Source organism: Sturnus vulgaris, chromosome 20 (assembly GCF_052056855.1).
Source record: "Sturnus vulgaris isolate bStuVul1 chromosome 20, bStuVul1.hap1, whole genome shotgun sequence".
Taxonomy (NCBI): Eukaryota; Metazoa; Chordata; class Aves; order Passeriformes; family Sturnidae; genus Sturnus; species Sturnus vulgaris.
The window spans coordinates 4,479,871-4,496,279 of record NC_142262.1 but is presented as its reverse complement, the minus strand read 5'-3'; the positions used below and the strand labels follow the sequence as shown (position 1 = coordinate 4,496,279).

Sequence of the window (16,409 nt, the reverse complement as noted above, 5' to 3'; positions counted from 1 at the left end):
CCTCTCTATTTTCCTTCCTCATCTATTAAAAAATTATATGCCATGAGGATCTCGGAAGCAGTGTAATGTACTGTAGAAATGGGTTATATTTCTTGTCAAAATTGTATTTGCTTTTGAAGTTGATGATAAGGTGTGCAGAACCTGAGATAAAGTATTGATCTTTTATTGTGGATTTAACTGAATAAACTTTCCTGTAGACAGATCTAGTTGCTTTTCTTCCCGTTAGGGAAGAAGAGATGTGTGCATGTAATGCTTTTATATATTTGTGCCTAGGTGTAAGAATTTGTGCATGCTGTTGTATAAGTAAGAGAAATACAGACAATTATTTCTCTCAAAATAGCTGCAGCATGGATAAAGTAGTAGCTGTGATTCAGTGAAATCCAGCATACTATAAAATAATGAAATTTAAGCTTTGTATGTATTGAAGTTAGCACTTTTTCTGCTGTCCCTAAAGTGTTATGTATTACCAGAGCTTAGTCAATCTCAGCTGGAAAAGCCTAAGTTTGTAGTCATTTTACCTAAAAAGAGACATCTGAATTATTCCAATGTTAAGCCAGTTTATTTTGTGGGAGACTTGCATACCCTTACGAATTTGTCTCTGTTTTTCCTAATTTGATGTAGAAAGTTCCTCTGGTCACAATTTTTCATCACACTTGAATTAAAATTCAAGCATCCAAGTTCATATTTCCACAAATCGTGCAGCATACTGATCATTTGGATGCAGACTCCCTTTGGTTCCACACTCACAGAGTCTGAGTGTCGCAGTGAATGCAGTGAATGCAACTTAGTTGTTGTATTTCAGATGTGATTTGATTACTGCAGGCAAAGCAGTGGCTGTAACTGCATGCGCAGAGCAGCTGCACAAGTGTCACGCACCAGCTCCCCACAGTCCTGCCAGCAAGGAACTGTCATTGCTCTTCCTCTTCCTCTTCCTCGCTCAGCACAAACCTCCAGATCCCTGCTCTGTGCTCCTGCAGCACCCAGCACCTCTGAGCTCTTCCTGGTGATCGCTGGTGACAGCAGTCACGACACTCCCCTGTGTGTGGGGGCTGACAATTTGTCTCTCAGCTTCAATTAAAATGAAGAAAAATTGCCAGGTTTGCACCTTTATGAATAATATTGGGTTTTGTGTCTGAATAAAGAGAAAGGCAATAATGAGTCACTGAAATGAATTGTTTCCTTTTTCTGTCTGGGATTAGGTTTCTATCCTTTTATATCCTACTTCAAACAATATTACTGCTTGAATCAGTGATACTAGCTACGGAACACGATTAAAATATTGTATATTTACTGTGAAGTGTTTGAGTTCCTAGTAACAATTTGCCTTTTACATTTTGCAGTATGTGAAGAAAATCCTGGGTTTAGGGTCTGGGGTATTTTTAGCAAAGATCTTAAGTAATTGCAGATTGATCCTCTTAATTACTTTCCCTCCCCATTTGGTATCTAGTTCTGCAGTTTTTCCTTGCTCAACATTTTCATGTAGAATTTATTTTCAATTTTCATCCATATGAACAAAAAAGTCAGTCCTTTTGCCAGGCCTGCAGTTAGAGATTTTATATGAATAAGCCACTGAAAGCACTTTTAGTAACTTTACATTTGCTAAGTTTGTCCTGTTATTAGCAGTAGTTATACTGTAGCTTTTATCCCAGTGTACTGCACACATAACGAAGCCTACCCAGAAATCTGAAGACAGGAAGTAACACCAAGGGATCACTTTATCCAGAAAAACTAAGGAAATAATTAGAATTCTAATGATCTACAGAAGTGTTGTATGTCTTAGAAAAGGAAGCAAAGGTCTAATGTAGAATAAGCAGAACAGATTGATAACACAATCTATTTCAGTTTCTTGATGCTTTACATAGAGGACATCAATACACACTAAGCTGAAACAGGAGGAAAAGTGGATGTTAGTCTTAAAGACATGTATGATAGCTGACCTATAGGAAGAGGTATGAGAAGCTGATTTATGTGGCTGGCAGCCAAGGAGTTTGCAAAGTTTCATGGTTTCAGCAAGAAGAATAATCTCACACAGATCAAATATCTGGATCTCACCATTTTTATATACTGTATGATTTTTCAACGCCAAGTAAAAGCCAAGGCTTATAACATAATTCTTTGTTCAATCTGATTTATTCATTAAAAGATCAGCAGGTTAACTCCTCCTAGATACCTCTGGATACAAAGCAGATCATATATCAGGTTGTGTATGGCTTACAGCTTTTTATGTTGTAGTCCTGGAAAGAGGACTGGTGTGATGGTCTGGGGTGGTGCTGCCCCTTGCAACCAATGATCACTTGTCTGATCCTTCACTAAAATCCATCACTCCTGCATCAACGTGGGCAGGGGGCATCCTCTTCTGTAAAAACTTTTCAGTATCTTTTCAGGGAAGAGCCAGGAAACCTAGGGTGAATGGTGTTTCCAATCCTGGAAGGGGTCTGGCTTTCTCAGAGAGCCTTAAAGGATCTAGGGAGCCAGGACCAGTGACCATATGGAGTCTGTGGCTGCAGTCTGAATACTTGGGTCACATAAGTCCTGACTCTGGGTATTGTCTAATTTGCAGACTTTGTATTGTGGCTAGAGAGATGCATGTGGATCAAATGGCAATTAGCCCATGGGACCAATGGCCCAGCTACTTGCTTAAACAGATGAAAGGTTTGAAAATGGACAAGTCACCCCAAATCCTTCATTGCCAACCCCCCCATTTAGCCATGTTGTACTGCTGAGCCATGCACAGTTCTTGCTGCAGCATTAGGTCAGAGCAGTGTGCTCTTACTGACAGAGGTAGCAGCAGCTGTAAAAACACTGCAGCAATGAGCTTAGCTTGTTCCAGGCTCATGAGAGGGAAAACTCTTCAAAGACCCATGAGAACACTCTGGTTTCTAAGGTGTACTAAATCCAGTGCTTTCACGTCTTCATTTCTAGTGTTGCCATTGCTAACTCATTTATGACAAAATTTGCTATAATCCCATTATGTTAAATTGATGTGTAGGCTTATTGGACGTGGTATAAACTACTGAATAAACAAGTAGAAATTTTAGAGCCCAAAGATTTATTTCACTGAAAAATACATATTCCCCAGCAATTAGGATGTAAAACTAACAATGTGATGTGTTGAAAATATAATGGTAATGAGTAGCACACATACATTTTCTAAAGTGCAAGAGTAGGTGAGACATCTGAAAGTGTTCAGCAAGGAGTTTGGATAAACAAAACTCATCTTAAAGTCTTTTCAAAATTATAAACATTATGCATATGGAAGACTCAGATTAATGTTTGATATCTCCTCTTGAATATTATCAAGACAGCTTTAATGGACAGCCCTATGGAGAACCAGTATTATTTCCTTATGTCCTGCTTCTATTAAAGCTTCTTTAGCCATGGGATTTAAGGAGCTGCTTTCTTCTCTTCCTATGGCAAGTCAGTTTTCCCTTTCTATTTTTTTACCAAAAGACAGTCCATCACTAATTTTGTAGCCCCATCTTGTGTCATATTCAAGCCTGTGTTAAGGGTCATCTCATGTGTGATTCAGATTGGGTTTGTTCTGTGCCAATAAACCTTGAGAGTTTGGAGTGCATTTTAGAAGAGTTCAAGATGAGCTTGAAGTTGCTGTCTAAACTTGCTTTTCCCAGAAGCATGTCAGAAATGCACACAGAACAGCTCCAAGGTCAGTGTTTGTGTCCTGCCTTACAGCAGAGGCTGAGCCAGGAAAGACAGAAATCTGCAGAGGGATCCCAAAACACTCCTGTGTAAATCTTTTAAGGCTAATGTCTCCTTTTCCTTTTGTATCCTGACAATATTGAAATTAATGATCTTCGGATTGAAATTTCACATGGAGTCAAGCTGAGAAGATATACCTGACTCCAAGTTTCTTCTAAATGCAAAGTTGCTGCAGCTTTTGTTCCCAGCTAATCTCTGTGTGACTCATATGGCAACGCTCAGCAGGCCTGGGCTCCTGAAGATGTTCCTTTGAGGTCAGCAATTGTCTCAAGCAAATATTTGCCACTTCATAAATCTCTGCTTGTATAGGCTGGATTCTATAGCCTCTCTTTTGGGCACTACAAGATTATACAGCAGCCATCATGCATCACCAGGGGAGGAACAAATTCTTTCGGAAAAGGAGAGTAGATACTCAGACTGAAACACAACGTTTTTTGTAGCCAAACTAAGTTTTAGATCAGTCAGATTGTCATTTGAAATAGACAGAAATTTCAGGTCCAGCATTTTAATGACTAAAGTAACATATTGTGGAAGTTGACATATGCAATCAGTGCATATTTGAAAAGTGAAGAAATCTGAAAATTTCACTGAATGTATCATTACAGTGCTTGGGGAAGTTTATGTAAGAATATCCAAAATTATGACCATATTTCAAAAATTGTTATAATGAAGTGTATAAAATTTGTTCAGAAGTCAATATTGAGTTAGAATTCCCATTTAGCCATTTGTACCTCTTAAATATATATATATATATATCTCACTAAGCATTTTGTATATGGAAAATTTGTTCTATGATCATTGCAAAAAAATATGGAAAAGAACTGACCATTTTTATTGGATTCTGTCCAGTGTTTTTCTTTGGCTCACAAGAGAAAGTAACAATTCCAATTTTATTTAATACATAGCCAGAAAGTTATTATTTAGAAATAATCAACATAGCACTTTACTTTGAGTTGGAATTTCAAGCAGATGATGATTGTTAGGGACTTTTGGAAACCGAATGGGCTGACATAGTATAAAATATTCCACATCTAGCTAGTAAATGTTGATTATTTTAGAAGTGGCCTCCATTGTCTAATGCCTCCTGATTGCTTTTCACTGCTGTACTGTGTCTAAAGAAACCCTGTGGCATCACTAGGCAGTTGAATGTCTCTAAGTAGTTTATTTAAAGTGTTCTTCAGTTTTCTGGCACAGCTCTGTATTGACTTAGACTGATGCTGCCTGAACGTGACCGTGGTGGTCACTTTAGGATTGAAAGCATATGCCAGAAAAATGGTATGTTCTTATATAAATTACATTTTGTGTCATTATCCGTATCTATTTTGAGCATTTAGGCCAGCAAGTGGCTGAGTGTTCACAAGGGTAAGGATTGAGCCTCAGCTGTAACAAGTTTCAGCACTACCAAATTTAATTCAACTACTACAGGTCATATTAGCTAAAGAATGGTTTCTTGCAGCAGTACATGAAAAATAACTCGATGTCATTCACATAATAAGAAGCTGAGAATTGCAAGACTTGATGTCTTCTAGTGAGGATGTTTATTTTACATCATGACACACTACAGGCATTTTTGAATGCCCTAAGTTGAAGGGAAGATTAAGTTTCAGAGACCATACCAGACTCTGAATAATGGAAGCAAAAAACAGGATGAAGGGAGTGAATGGTGCAAAGAGTTGCAATTTCTTTCATTTTGTCACTGCTTGTGTGCAGTTTAGGGATAACCATTCCTCTGGACAGCTCCCATCCCATCTCATTATTGTCCCTATCAAACAACACTAACTCCTTGCTATTTTCTATTTAAGGGAATGGAACAGAATGGCAAAAGCTTTCCCCAACTCATATCTGCTCTTATGTTCACAGGGCACTTTTTTTAAAGCCACAGGATGCCACAGTTAAGCTTTGAACGTGGTGTTATTTACACTGACAGTCAGCCCTTACAGCCTGATTACAGTGCCAGTTAGGATCAGATTTAAATTCATCATTCAAGAGACAAAGAAAGCGTTGGGATACAGACAGGAGAGATGCTATAGGAGGATGGTAATGGGAAAAGTAAAATATTTTAGCCTGTTACCCCCAGTTTTCCTGGCTGTCCAGTCACAGGGTCCAGGGTGCCTTTCCAGGTGAGGTGGCCAAGTGACAGATAAATGTATGTATTTTAATATAAACTTCATAACTTTCAGCTGAACATTATTTATAGATATTAATTAATTCTCTGTATTTGCTATGTTGTTATGAACCTCTGTCCAGTTTCTGACATGATTTTCATTAGGTTGATTAATAGGGAATTTTAAAATTATTTAAAAACTAACTGCCCTGCAGGAATCTGTAGAGAGCAGAAAGGTAATGCACTGCTTTAGTACTAGACAGAAATTGCAAATTGAGAATAACTGTGGTCATTCTTGCAGGAGACCTTTTTTCTCCTTTGAAAAGTTTTGCTGAGCTTAATATTGCTATTGAAAAAGGTGATGCTTTGGACTTCATATTTCAGCTGTTGAAATAAAGTGTGTTTAGTTGTAAACTAGACTGAGCAAACTCTCTGTAAACCATATGTCTCAGACCTTACTCTTGCAAACACCTCCTCATGGGTCTTACCTCTCCAAATTCAGCTCTTTATACATATAAGTGTGCTGATTTGCTTTCTTGATTGAAATTAATGAGCTAGAAGGAACACTTCAGAACACTGATGGGTTTGTGCATGTAAGCAATAAAATATGTAATGTACCAGCCCTCTTTCAAAGTGCCCAACCAGCTTTATTGGGACTTTTATCCTGCTCACAAAGTTTGCCTTACAGGCCCAGGTTTCAAGAGTGAAACACTTCCCAAAAGTGGCTGGATTGTTTATTTCATGCTAGCTAGACCTCTAAATTTCTTAAAGAGGGTGTTTAGATTTATCTTGGAATTTCAAATTAATGTTATAAAGGGTTTTTGTTGGGACAGAAAGGGAACATAATGCAAAAGCCTCTGAACTTTATGGAAGTTTTTAGCTGATTTCAATGAGCTTTGAGTTGAACTTTCATGGGATGTTTTAAAGTAAAACTGATAATAATTTTTTCTGTCATGCTAAAAGCTCCATGGTCTTTAGGGTCAGAATTCTGAAATTTTCGGTACCCAGTAGAGGAGCTGAAACAGTAGCTCATATTTTATTTTACCTTTCTTGTAGTTGTTGTTGTTCTTAAAGATCAAAATTACATACAGAACTCAAGTGGTGAGACACAGGAATGGGACTAAGCAGGATCAGCTGTTAATCATGTCTCCACCACAGGTAACTAAACCCACAGATAACTTTCATCTCTTCACCTGGCTGATTCCTCTGTGTCTTACTTACTTATATTGAAAGCTTGAAAGGGAAAGTATTCTCTCTTGCTAACTGTAGAGGATATAGCCCCAGTTTCAGCAGGGGCCTCTTGATACCGTAGTAATAAAAATAAACCATTAAAGCCTAGAATAATTGCTTTAATTAGATGGTTTAGAGCTGACCAACTTCCAATTGCAGTGGAAATGTGCTGTGCTGGCTGCTGTACTGGGGACAGAAAACTGGTTTGTGTCCTTAAGCTTGTCAACAACAGTCTTTTCAACTGGAGTTACCTTTATTTCCCCCAGTGCAATACCAGTATGGTAACAAACAGAGCAAAAATGCAAGCCATGTGTCCATGTATTACTAAATTGTTTTATTTTGAAAGAAAACAAACTACTCTCTAGTGCATATTCCTTCCCCCATTCAAAATCTATTACATTAGGGATCTCCACAAGCCATAATTCAGTCTTTGCATTCAACACATTCTCTATCATGGCCTTCATATTTCTGTATAGCAAGCATAAGAGTAATTTTGTTCAAATCCAGAATTTTTCTCCTTTCTAGAAATTCTGGTTTCTGTCCATAGTTCTCTGTTTCATAGAGTTGGGAAAAAAATTAGCAACAGTTTGTCATTTATAAAGTTCCAATTTGGATGGAGCTCAGCAACCTGGTGTAGAAAATGGTGTTCCTACCCATGGCAGGGGATTTAATGAGAGGAGCTTTCAAGTCCCTCCAAACCCAAGCCACTATATGATCCTATGATTTTTTACTAAATTTGTGTTGTCAGTTTTTAATAGTTCAATGCTAAAACACAGAATATGCATCATGTTTGGAAAGTGTGGGAAACTGGAGAGAGAGGCTCCTTGGTTTTGTCCAAAGATTTACTGGAATCTTCTGCTGTGCTTGTCTGTCTGGCAAGACCAGGGAAATTCTTGTAGACAATAAAAAAAAGCAGACTCAGAGTTAGAAGTGTAGAGTAAATCAATTATTTCCTTTCCTTAATAAAACATGAATTTCTACAGGTGAAATTCACCATTAACAGTTTCCTGTTCTTTAGTTAAATCTTAAACTGGAATGGAGATCTTCCAAAAGTTCTCACTCATAGTTCTTACTATGGCCACTGATAATGGCTTCCCCCAAATGTGGGGCAATGTTCCCTGTGTGAGACAGCTCTGAGTGCTGAGAGATCAGTAGACATTTCATAAAATAAGAGCTTGTTCTCCTGTACAAGGAGTATTTTAAAACAGTGGCTTTTAGAAATCTGTTTTTCTTGGGAGTCACTTCATTTCTTGATTTAAAGGTTGGACTCAAAGATTTGTACAGGAAGAACTGGATTATTAACATGCAAAACCAGGCACCAGCAGACATATAATATACCTGTCTGAAGAAATTTTGAAATGTTATCTAAGATATGTAATAGCTAATAGCTAGTAGAAAAATTCTGCAAAGGAAGCTAAGGTGTCAGATTCAGTGTGCTAGAGAATGCAGCAACTCTGTGTGGTCACTTAGAACACTTAGTAAGTACCAGAGAGTTTATTCCACTTCCTAAAGATTTGGGGCAAGGTGAGCAGATTAACACAGGGAATTTCTGCTAAGGAATTGGTGTGTTGTAAATTTGTGTCCTGGAGTAATTTGCAGTAATTTCCTGGATAGACAAAAGCAATGGAAAATGAAAGGGAAATAAAGGAACAGAGGAAAGCCAAGCAAACCTCAGCTTGAAATCCAGACTGCTAAGCTGAAAAAAAAAACCCCCGGTTTCCATCTGGCTGAACAGAAAGGAAACACAATCCATAAAAGTGGATATTGAGACCTCCTATAAGTTCAAATGAGGACAGCTATGCATCCTTAGAGAAGCCATGACCAAACTGGTATGGATAGAAATGTAAAAATAGCCTGTCAGCAACTTTGTGGATCTGTTTTCATGTTCTGTAAGAGAATCACTGGTGGCAGACAGACCACTCCTCTTTGCATCTGACTTATCTGCACTGGAGGAATATGATTTTTGCCTAGTTTCTCCTAGTGAATGGTTTGTGGGGAGGGCTTATATTTGGTCAGACATGTTAGGAAAAAGTGGCAAAAATAAATTTGTTAACCACCATGAAAATGAAATGCAGCCCCATCTATGAGATAGGTGGAGATTTTTGCATGTAATTCTGTTTTAGTGCACTGAAGCTGAAGCACTTGTCATTCACAAACTGCTCTTGGTGTAGGAGTGGGACCATCTTTTCTGCCTCAGGTCAGAATGATTAGAAATGGCTCACATAAGCCAGGCACCTGAGCATGTCCTCATTTTAACTGTTGCAGTCTGATCTTTTCTTAAATTGTTTCCCAAAGGATTTCCATAGAGACATGGCTTTAACTAGAGCAGGGAAACAGTTCACAGGTGGGTTCACTGTCCCTTCCTCACATCTCCCAACAGAGCCATCATCAGCATTTTGATTGCAGGATTGATTACATCAGCATTTTGATTACAGGATTTTCTGCCTCTCAAGTAAGTATTTACTGCACTTTAAACTTGTGTCATTAACGAAACTGCATCTGTTTGAAATAAGTGCATAATTTATAATTTTACTGCATGAGAGAAAAAAGACTTTTCCATACTGATTGAAAGAATTCTAGAAAAGAGACTAATGCAATAGATTCCAGTGTTGTCTTACTGACTGCTCTGGTGATGCTTTCCTACTTGATCCATGAAATCAGGATCTGAGCCAAACTCTGTCAATGTTTTACAGTGTAGATTTTCACCGTTTGCAAATGGTAGAAATCTGTTGCTCTGAAACTTCTCACTTGTTTTTAAGCTGTCAAAGATCAGAAGGAAATCAAAAACTAAAAAGCCAAAAACTGAGAACCCAAAACCTGAAATTTTCACTAAACTGGAAAATGGGTTGATGTCCATTTGTCACAGTGTTGAACACTGAGACTGACATTTACAGCAGAAAATACTCTTTTCTTGGTTAGAATTGTAAAGCTTTTAAAGTAAGGTTCTTCAGCTTAATAATGGTGGCATCTGTGAACTTCTTCCAATTTTTAGCTGCAAAATCATTGGGTGTCTGGAAATAAACAGTACAAGCTGCTAAATAAACCACTTCAGGTTTCAGGAATTACCATCTTCCCAGTAAAGGATTCTTCAACTGGCAGAATAAATTCCCTTCATATTTAGGCTTTCTCTACATACCAATTCTGTTGACATCAGTGGATTCTGTATATGAAACAGGATTAATGTACACTGGAGAAATGTCCTGAACAGCAAGAACAGCTTTTCAGTAATTGAGCTTGCATATAGAGCAGTGAAGAATTTGCATGGTTACAGATGTTGTGGAAGATTAAATATAAAGGCACTGTTACCTGCAGGAATGAAATCCATCTTGTCAGCTAGTTGGAAGACTCATGAGAAGGAATTTCCTGTTGTGGCCAATTCCATCCCTCCTTCCTCCGCCCCCATTACGTCTTTGCTGTGCCTCCCTCTCCAGCTCTATCTGAATATATTTTCACTACGGCACATTTAGTTATCAATCAACAGGAATCTCAGCTGCTGTTGTGCTTAGGGGACAAACTGTTCTTTCTTCATACTAACAAGGAATGCCTGAAATAGCCAGACACACAGCACTGATTGATGCAGCTACAGTTTATACACCTAGATTCAGACAGTCTGAAACTGCCAGAATTAATGGCTTATTATTAGAAAAATACTTCTGCTAGACTTATAATTTAAAACCATTTAAATGCCTCAGGCATAATCACTGAAGTTAAAGTTTTAGCTTGTAAAGTGCTTGATGGTGTGAATTAGGCACATCTGCCTGTCTCAGGTGCATTTGCTCTTAGTGTTTTTGCTGTTTAAATGGGTTTCTTTGTATTTCTCTGATGTGAGATCTAGGATTATCAAGATTGATGCACATCTTTTTATAGATTAAGGTATATCCCCATATTAATAGTTTCATTTGGGGGAACTTGGAAGAAAGATGATGGGACCCCAAAAGTTTAGGACATAAAATGTTTCTGCATGAACAGAAAACGACCAAACATTTTCACTTGACAGCCTTGAGCTGTGTGGTTTGCTCAGCTCGTGGGTGCCACTGCTCAAGGAAAACACCAAAGAGGATCCTGAAAGAATCCTACATTTGCTGTAGTGTTGGCACAAGCAACAGCCACTGCTTCTCCTGGATTTATTCCATGACATATACCAGAATTAAGGGCTCCAAAGAGAACCCGTTGGCAGTGAAGGGAAAGTACCAAGTGAGGTGTGACAGGAGTAAGACACTACACAAACAGGGTCTATGGGACAAGCAGCTCAGTTTTGCCACACACATGCTTTTTGCCTCTGCCTGGGACTCTTAACCTAATGGTGAGCCTTTCTAGTTTATGCAGGGCAGTTTAGGTTTGTGACTGGCTTTCATCACAAAAATGAAGCATGATTTAAAAGCTATGGCAGCACAAAATGCAGAATACTGAGCTATGGGAAGCCTGCCCAAAGGCTGCATTAGCCTGAGTGCTCAGAAATCGGCCATGGGCTGCCCAGGAGGGGAAATCAGAAAATATGAGGGACTGAAAGAGGTTTGTGACTCCAACTGAGATTCAAGGCTGTGTGTTGTCAGAACAAGAGTCTGTGCTCAGGAAAAGCTGTCAAATGGCCAGAGTACCAGGACACCTGAGCAAGGACTGTCCCTTTCATCGTGGTGAGCTGTGGATGGCTGCAGCTTTGCCACCTGTGTTAATGCAGCACTCTGAGTTGGTGCTACTGTGCAAACTTGCCAGAGAAAATTATCACTTAAGGAAGCTTTTAACTGATGGAGTTCTATTAACTAAAAGAACTTTTCTGGGAATACAGGACACTTCAAAATGTTTATGAAGACTGATGGGAACATTTATTTATCACCTCATGAATATATTATCATCCCTATTCCGTTGTAGCCTTGTCAATCAGAATATCTGCTTGAATCATGTAAAACTTGTGAATTGATAAACTATAAAACTGTGCTGAGCAGCAGATTTCTTTCATAAAAAGTTTATGCTTTAAAACTCCCTGGTTCTGTTATTTTAGCAGTCCTCTTTTAAAAGAGGATGTTTTCCATGGTCCACTATCCCATTCTCTCTGTCATCAGTTAAAAAACAAAAAAAATGAGAGAAAGAAAGGTCTCTGCACTATTGTATTTTATTTTTGAACTGTGCTATTCACCAGCTTTCGAAGAGAGAGGAAGAACTTAGAGTTGATCCAGGGGGGAATCAGTCCCTGTGATCAGACCCTGAGATTTTGTGGGGCTGCACCCAGCTGGGGACACAATGTCAGCCTTCCAGATCAGTTGCAAAACCAGATAATTTTCCTGCTCTAGCAAGGGGCATTTTTTCTCCTGTTTTTACTCCTGGTAGCCGAGCTCAGTGTGTTGGTCTGGAGGACACAACAATCCCCACTCTGGTGGCTGTGCCAGACCATTGTCCCCTGCTCTGTCACAGCAGTCACCCTGCAAGCAAACCTGAGTGCTCAGGGCATCCCTGTTCTCTTCCACAAGAACTGCTTTTGAAAAGGTTCCTGTAAGTCGGGCAGTGGTAGGAAAAACACAGTATTGATTTCATGGGTTATCTGAGGCAAAATCGTGTTTTGCATTCTCTAGATAATTTGAGATATCCTTTATAACAAAGGCTTTCAGACACCCCTCAGAAAAGGAAGAATTTCAGAGCCTGTTTTTAAAAGCTAATTCTGATAGAAGTCCTTTATATTTAGCCTGTCTTGGTGAATCTGAATACATGTGCTGTATTTAAATGAAACATAACTTTTTTCTCTATTTATTTACACTTAATTTGTTTCAGAAATAAATTCCTACTTTAGTCAGTGACAATATGCAAGTGTTTGTGGGTTTTTTAAAAATCTGACTCTAAATAGTTAATATACTTTTATATAAATTAGGGCTAAATTAATGACATGTTTATGCTAGGAACACTAGGACTGTTTGCACTTTCAAAGCACTAGGAAGTTCATGCAAGGACATATTTCTTATTTTTATTTAACATCCCAAATTTTGTTGACTCAGAGTCTTAAGGTTAATAGGCATATTTATAAATATAACCACATCAATCTATATTGTGGCTCTCAGTAAGTGCTAGAGAGGAGTTGTTTGCACAGGAAGTTAAGACAAATTAACTAAAGATATGATTTTAAAGTATATTAGTTAAAGTGCATTAAAGCTTGGTGTGAATGTTCTCATTCAGAAATAAAGTGACTGTAGTTCACTTTACCTTAATGCACTTTAAATTCACACCTTTCAGCTAATTTAGCTTAACTTCCTGTGTGGACAAGCCTTAAGATTGTTCCCATTAAATGGCTCTGCTGAGCTTTATTTTCTACTTCTTAAATCCAAACACGTAAAATAGTCTTACATTCTAAAGAGACTATGTGTTCAAAAGAGAATTTGTTGTGAGTCTTCTAGTCATGAAATTTGCTTGAATGGAGTTATAAGTGGTAAATTTTAGAGTGAACTATGTTTTGTAATTTTTATTTTTAATTTCAAGTATGGCATTAGTGAGAGATAGGTAGTATTGATCAAGTAAAAACTGTAAGACACTATGGGCAGCACACAAAACTTTGACAAATAGTACTCAATGAGTCTGGATTATTTTTACTTGGGAACCTATTGGAGCAGAATAAAGTGAGTTTGAACTATTTTTTCCAGGATTCCTGAACTTTTAAAGCTCTGAAGAAAAGGGGCTGCACATGAGCAAGTAGACCCACTTGTACCCACTTGTGGTGCTGTGAGGATGTGAAACTTGGAGTGAGATCTGCACACAGAGTTCTGCCCATGACCCCTGGTCTCTGACATGGCAGTGCACAGATATTTTCTGTTTAAAAAAAGCTATTTCCTTTCTCTGTTGTTTAGCAGTAATTTTCATAGAGGTATCCATCTTAAAATAGATGTTTGATGATTATTTACTGCAGTACCTTTGTGTATTTTAGGGTGTTTAAAGTATAGAAACTACTCATCATATTACTCAGAATAGATTTTTCATTGTTTTAGGTTTAGGTTTGTATCCTTTTGTTCTCATGTTTATTATCAGATAATAAACTGCTTCTGCAGTTCTGCAGTAAGTTGTTGTCCCAAGCACTGCACAAGGCTGGGTGATTGAAATGGAACCAAAAACAAAGATGTGAATTAGTGGTTGGAGCTACAAGGAGTGTTGGTTCTGATTCAGCAATCTACCTGAGCTTCCACTTAATTTTTAAGTATTTAAGTGGTTTCATTTTCAGTGGAATACTGCGACCTTTGAGGTGTTAAAGAAAATCATGTACTTGATGGTTTCCAGGGTTAGGGCCAGAATGCTGAACACATTCTAGGGTTTGGCACACTGGATTTGACTCTGCTGATGACGTGAACTGTAACCAGGGAGTTTTGATCAGGGCTGGCACATGGCTCAAAAGAGACTGTGTGGCAGCTGATAGCTAAATGTGTGTGTAATAAAAACTGTCATTCTGGTCTTCAGGTGATGCTGACAAAGCTCCAGTTTTCTTTTGCCGTTTCTCTTACTGTTCAGATTGTTAGAGCAGCCTTTATTAACTTTGAACATAACTTCTGTTCCCTCTTCGAATGGTTGATAAAAGTTACAAACGTTTGAGAAAATGAAACTCTCAACTACCAGTAATTCCTGATGGCCTTTTCCATAAAAATCAACCCCTATATGAAATAGAAGAGCAAGAGATGAAATTGTGGTTTTAAAAAATGGGCAAACAATAGTAGGCAGACATGGTAGTGAGGCACATTGCCAAAGACCATCATTTTCACAAACTTCAATAAGTAAGATAAAATATATAAATTGGTGTTTGAAAGTGCATTAGTATGTGATATGTAGTAGATGTACAGACTATAAAGGAAAAAAGCCTCTTTAGCATCATTAATGGTTCACATATTTGTAAGACCATTTTGCCACTGGCACTTAGGATTATAGTAATGTTTTCTGTGAGTCTGGCAGTAAGATGTTGCCATCTCTCGAACAACCATGGAATATCATGGAGGTAACATGTCTTAATAAAAATAGACAAGAAGCATTGTACAGATATTATTGGTGTTACAGGATGGCCTACAGCCCCTGTCTCATTGGGTTTTGGCCATAGGAAAGCAGGCTCGCTGGGCAGGCACATGATGGATGAGGGTGGAAAGGGTCAGAGAAACAGGAAGCAGCTTGGTCACAGCCATATAACAAGAATAGGAACGGAGTGTCCTCACTCCCCAGCCCAGGGTGTTATCCACTATTCCACACTGCTGCTCCACCTCGGTGCTCACTTGTTGAAAATGGGACCCTCTGTACCCTGCATGTGACAATGAGCACCACCAAAATTTTCAGTAGTAAGTTGAATGGGCAGGTTTAGCAGATGACTTAGTAAGTGTAATACCAGGTTTCTAGTTTTATCTGCAGAGACCATCATTCCAATTGCATTTCAACACCAAAATAGCACATCAGGCAAAATGAATTTGGCACAAATAGTGAGTTTATCGTCTCTTTGTTTCCTTTCTACATATGATAGGTACAAAGTTTCATTTCTATTTGCTTCCAGACAAAAGTGTAGTGTGTGGGAAGGACTGTAAATTTCTTAGGTTTCTGCTGCCAAGTGTTTAGATAAAGGGATGACTGTCAAAGGAAATCTTTTTTCAAGCTGTTTTAGCTTCAAGACTAATAATTAACTTGTACCAGCTTTTAAGCTTAAGTCATAAGCTCTGTGGACTCTTTTCCCTGGTACAACCTTTTCATCTTACAGTAAGTTATTTTGTAAAAAAAAAAAAAAAAAAAAAAAAGGAAGTTAATTCTATAATTCTGAATCAAACATTCAATATTGTGTCAAGGTGTTGTGAGAGGAGGAGCAGTGAGATTGGTTCCTTTATGCTGCAGTGTGAGAGTGTGACAGCAGCAAAGGGAGAGAAATGAGCTATCCCAAAGTTACAAGAAACATTGTCCATGTTTTACACATGGACATCATCTCACAATTCCAGTACAGGAAAGTTTAGCTGTTGTACTTGGGTCACAACATGCTTTAATGTTACCATCATTGCAGTGACTCAGGAATTTCTATTTGGAAACAATTCTTCATGCTGGCATTTACTGTGAAGAAATATGGGATGCCACACCTCCAGAATTCCCTTTCTGGATGAAAACTTTAGCTTCCAGTATTTTGACACATTCAAACATTTATCCTGGTACCATGAGAGGCCAACTGGAGTATTAGCAACTGCACCTATTGGCATTTTTAGTGAGACAGCTCTTACAAGAAACATTTGAGTGCACTCACTACAGCTGTTGTCTGCCTGCAGTAGAGCTGGCACTCTCCAGAAGTTTTGGGCAGACCTGCCCTTCCACATGTGCTTTCAATTCCAGGTACACCCAGTAAGTCACATCCTTCAGGAAGGATCCAACCCATTCC

The 16,409-nt window shown here is 38.4% G+C and overlaps 1 protein-coding gene across 3 annotated transcripts in view; it reads left to right on the top strand.

The window, feature by feature from the left end:
- ANKFN1 (ankyrin repeat and fibronectin type III domain containing 1) overlaps positions 1–16,409 on the top strand; it is a 107,799-nt gene that overhangs the window by 438 nt on the left and 90,952 nt on the right. The gene's annotated exons all lie outside the window — the stretch shown is intronic.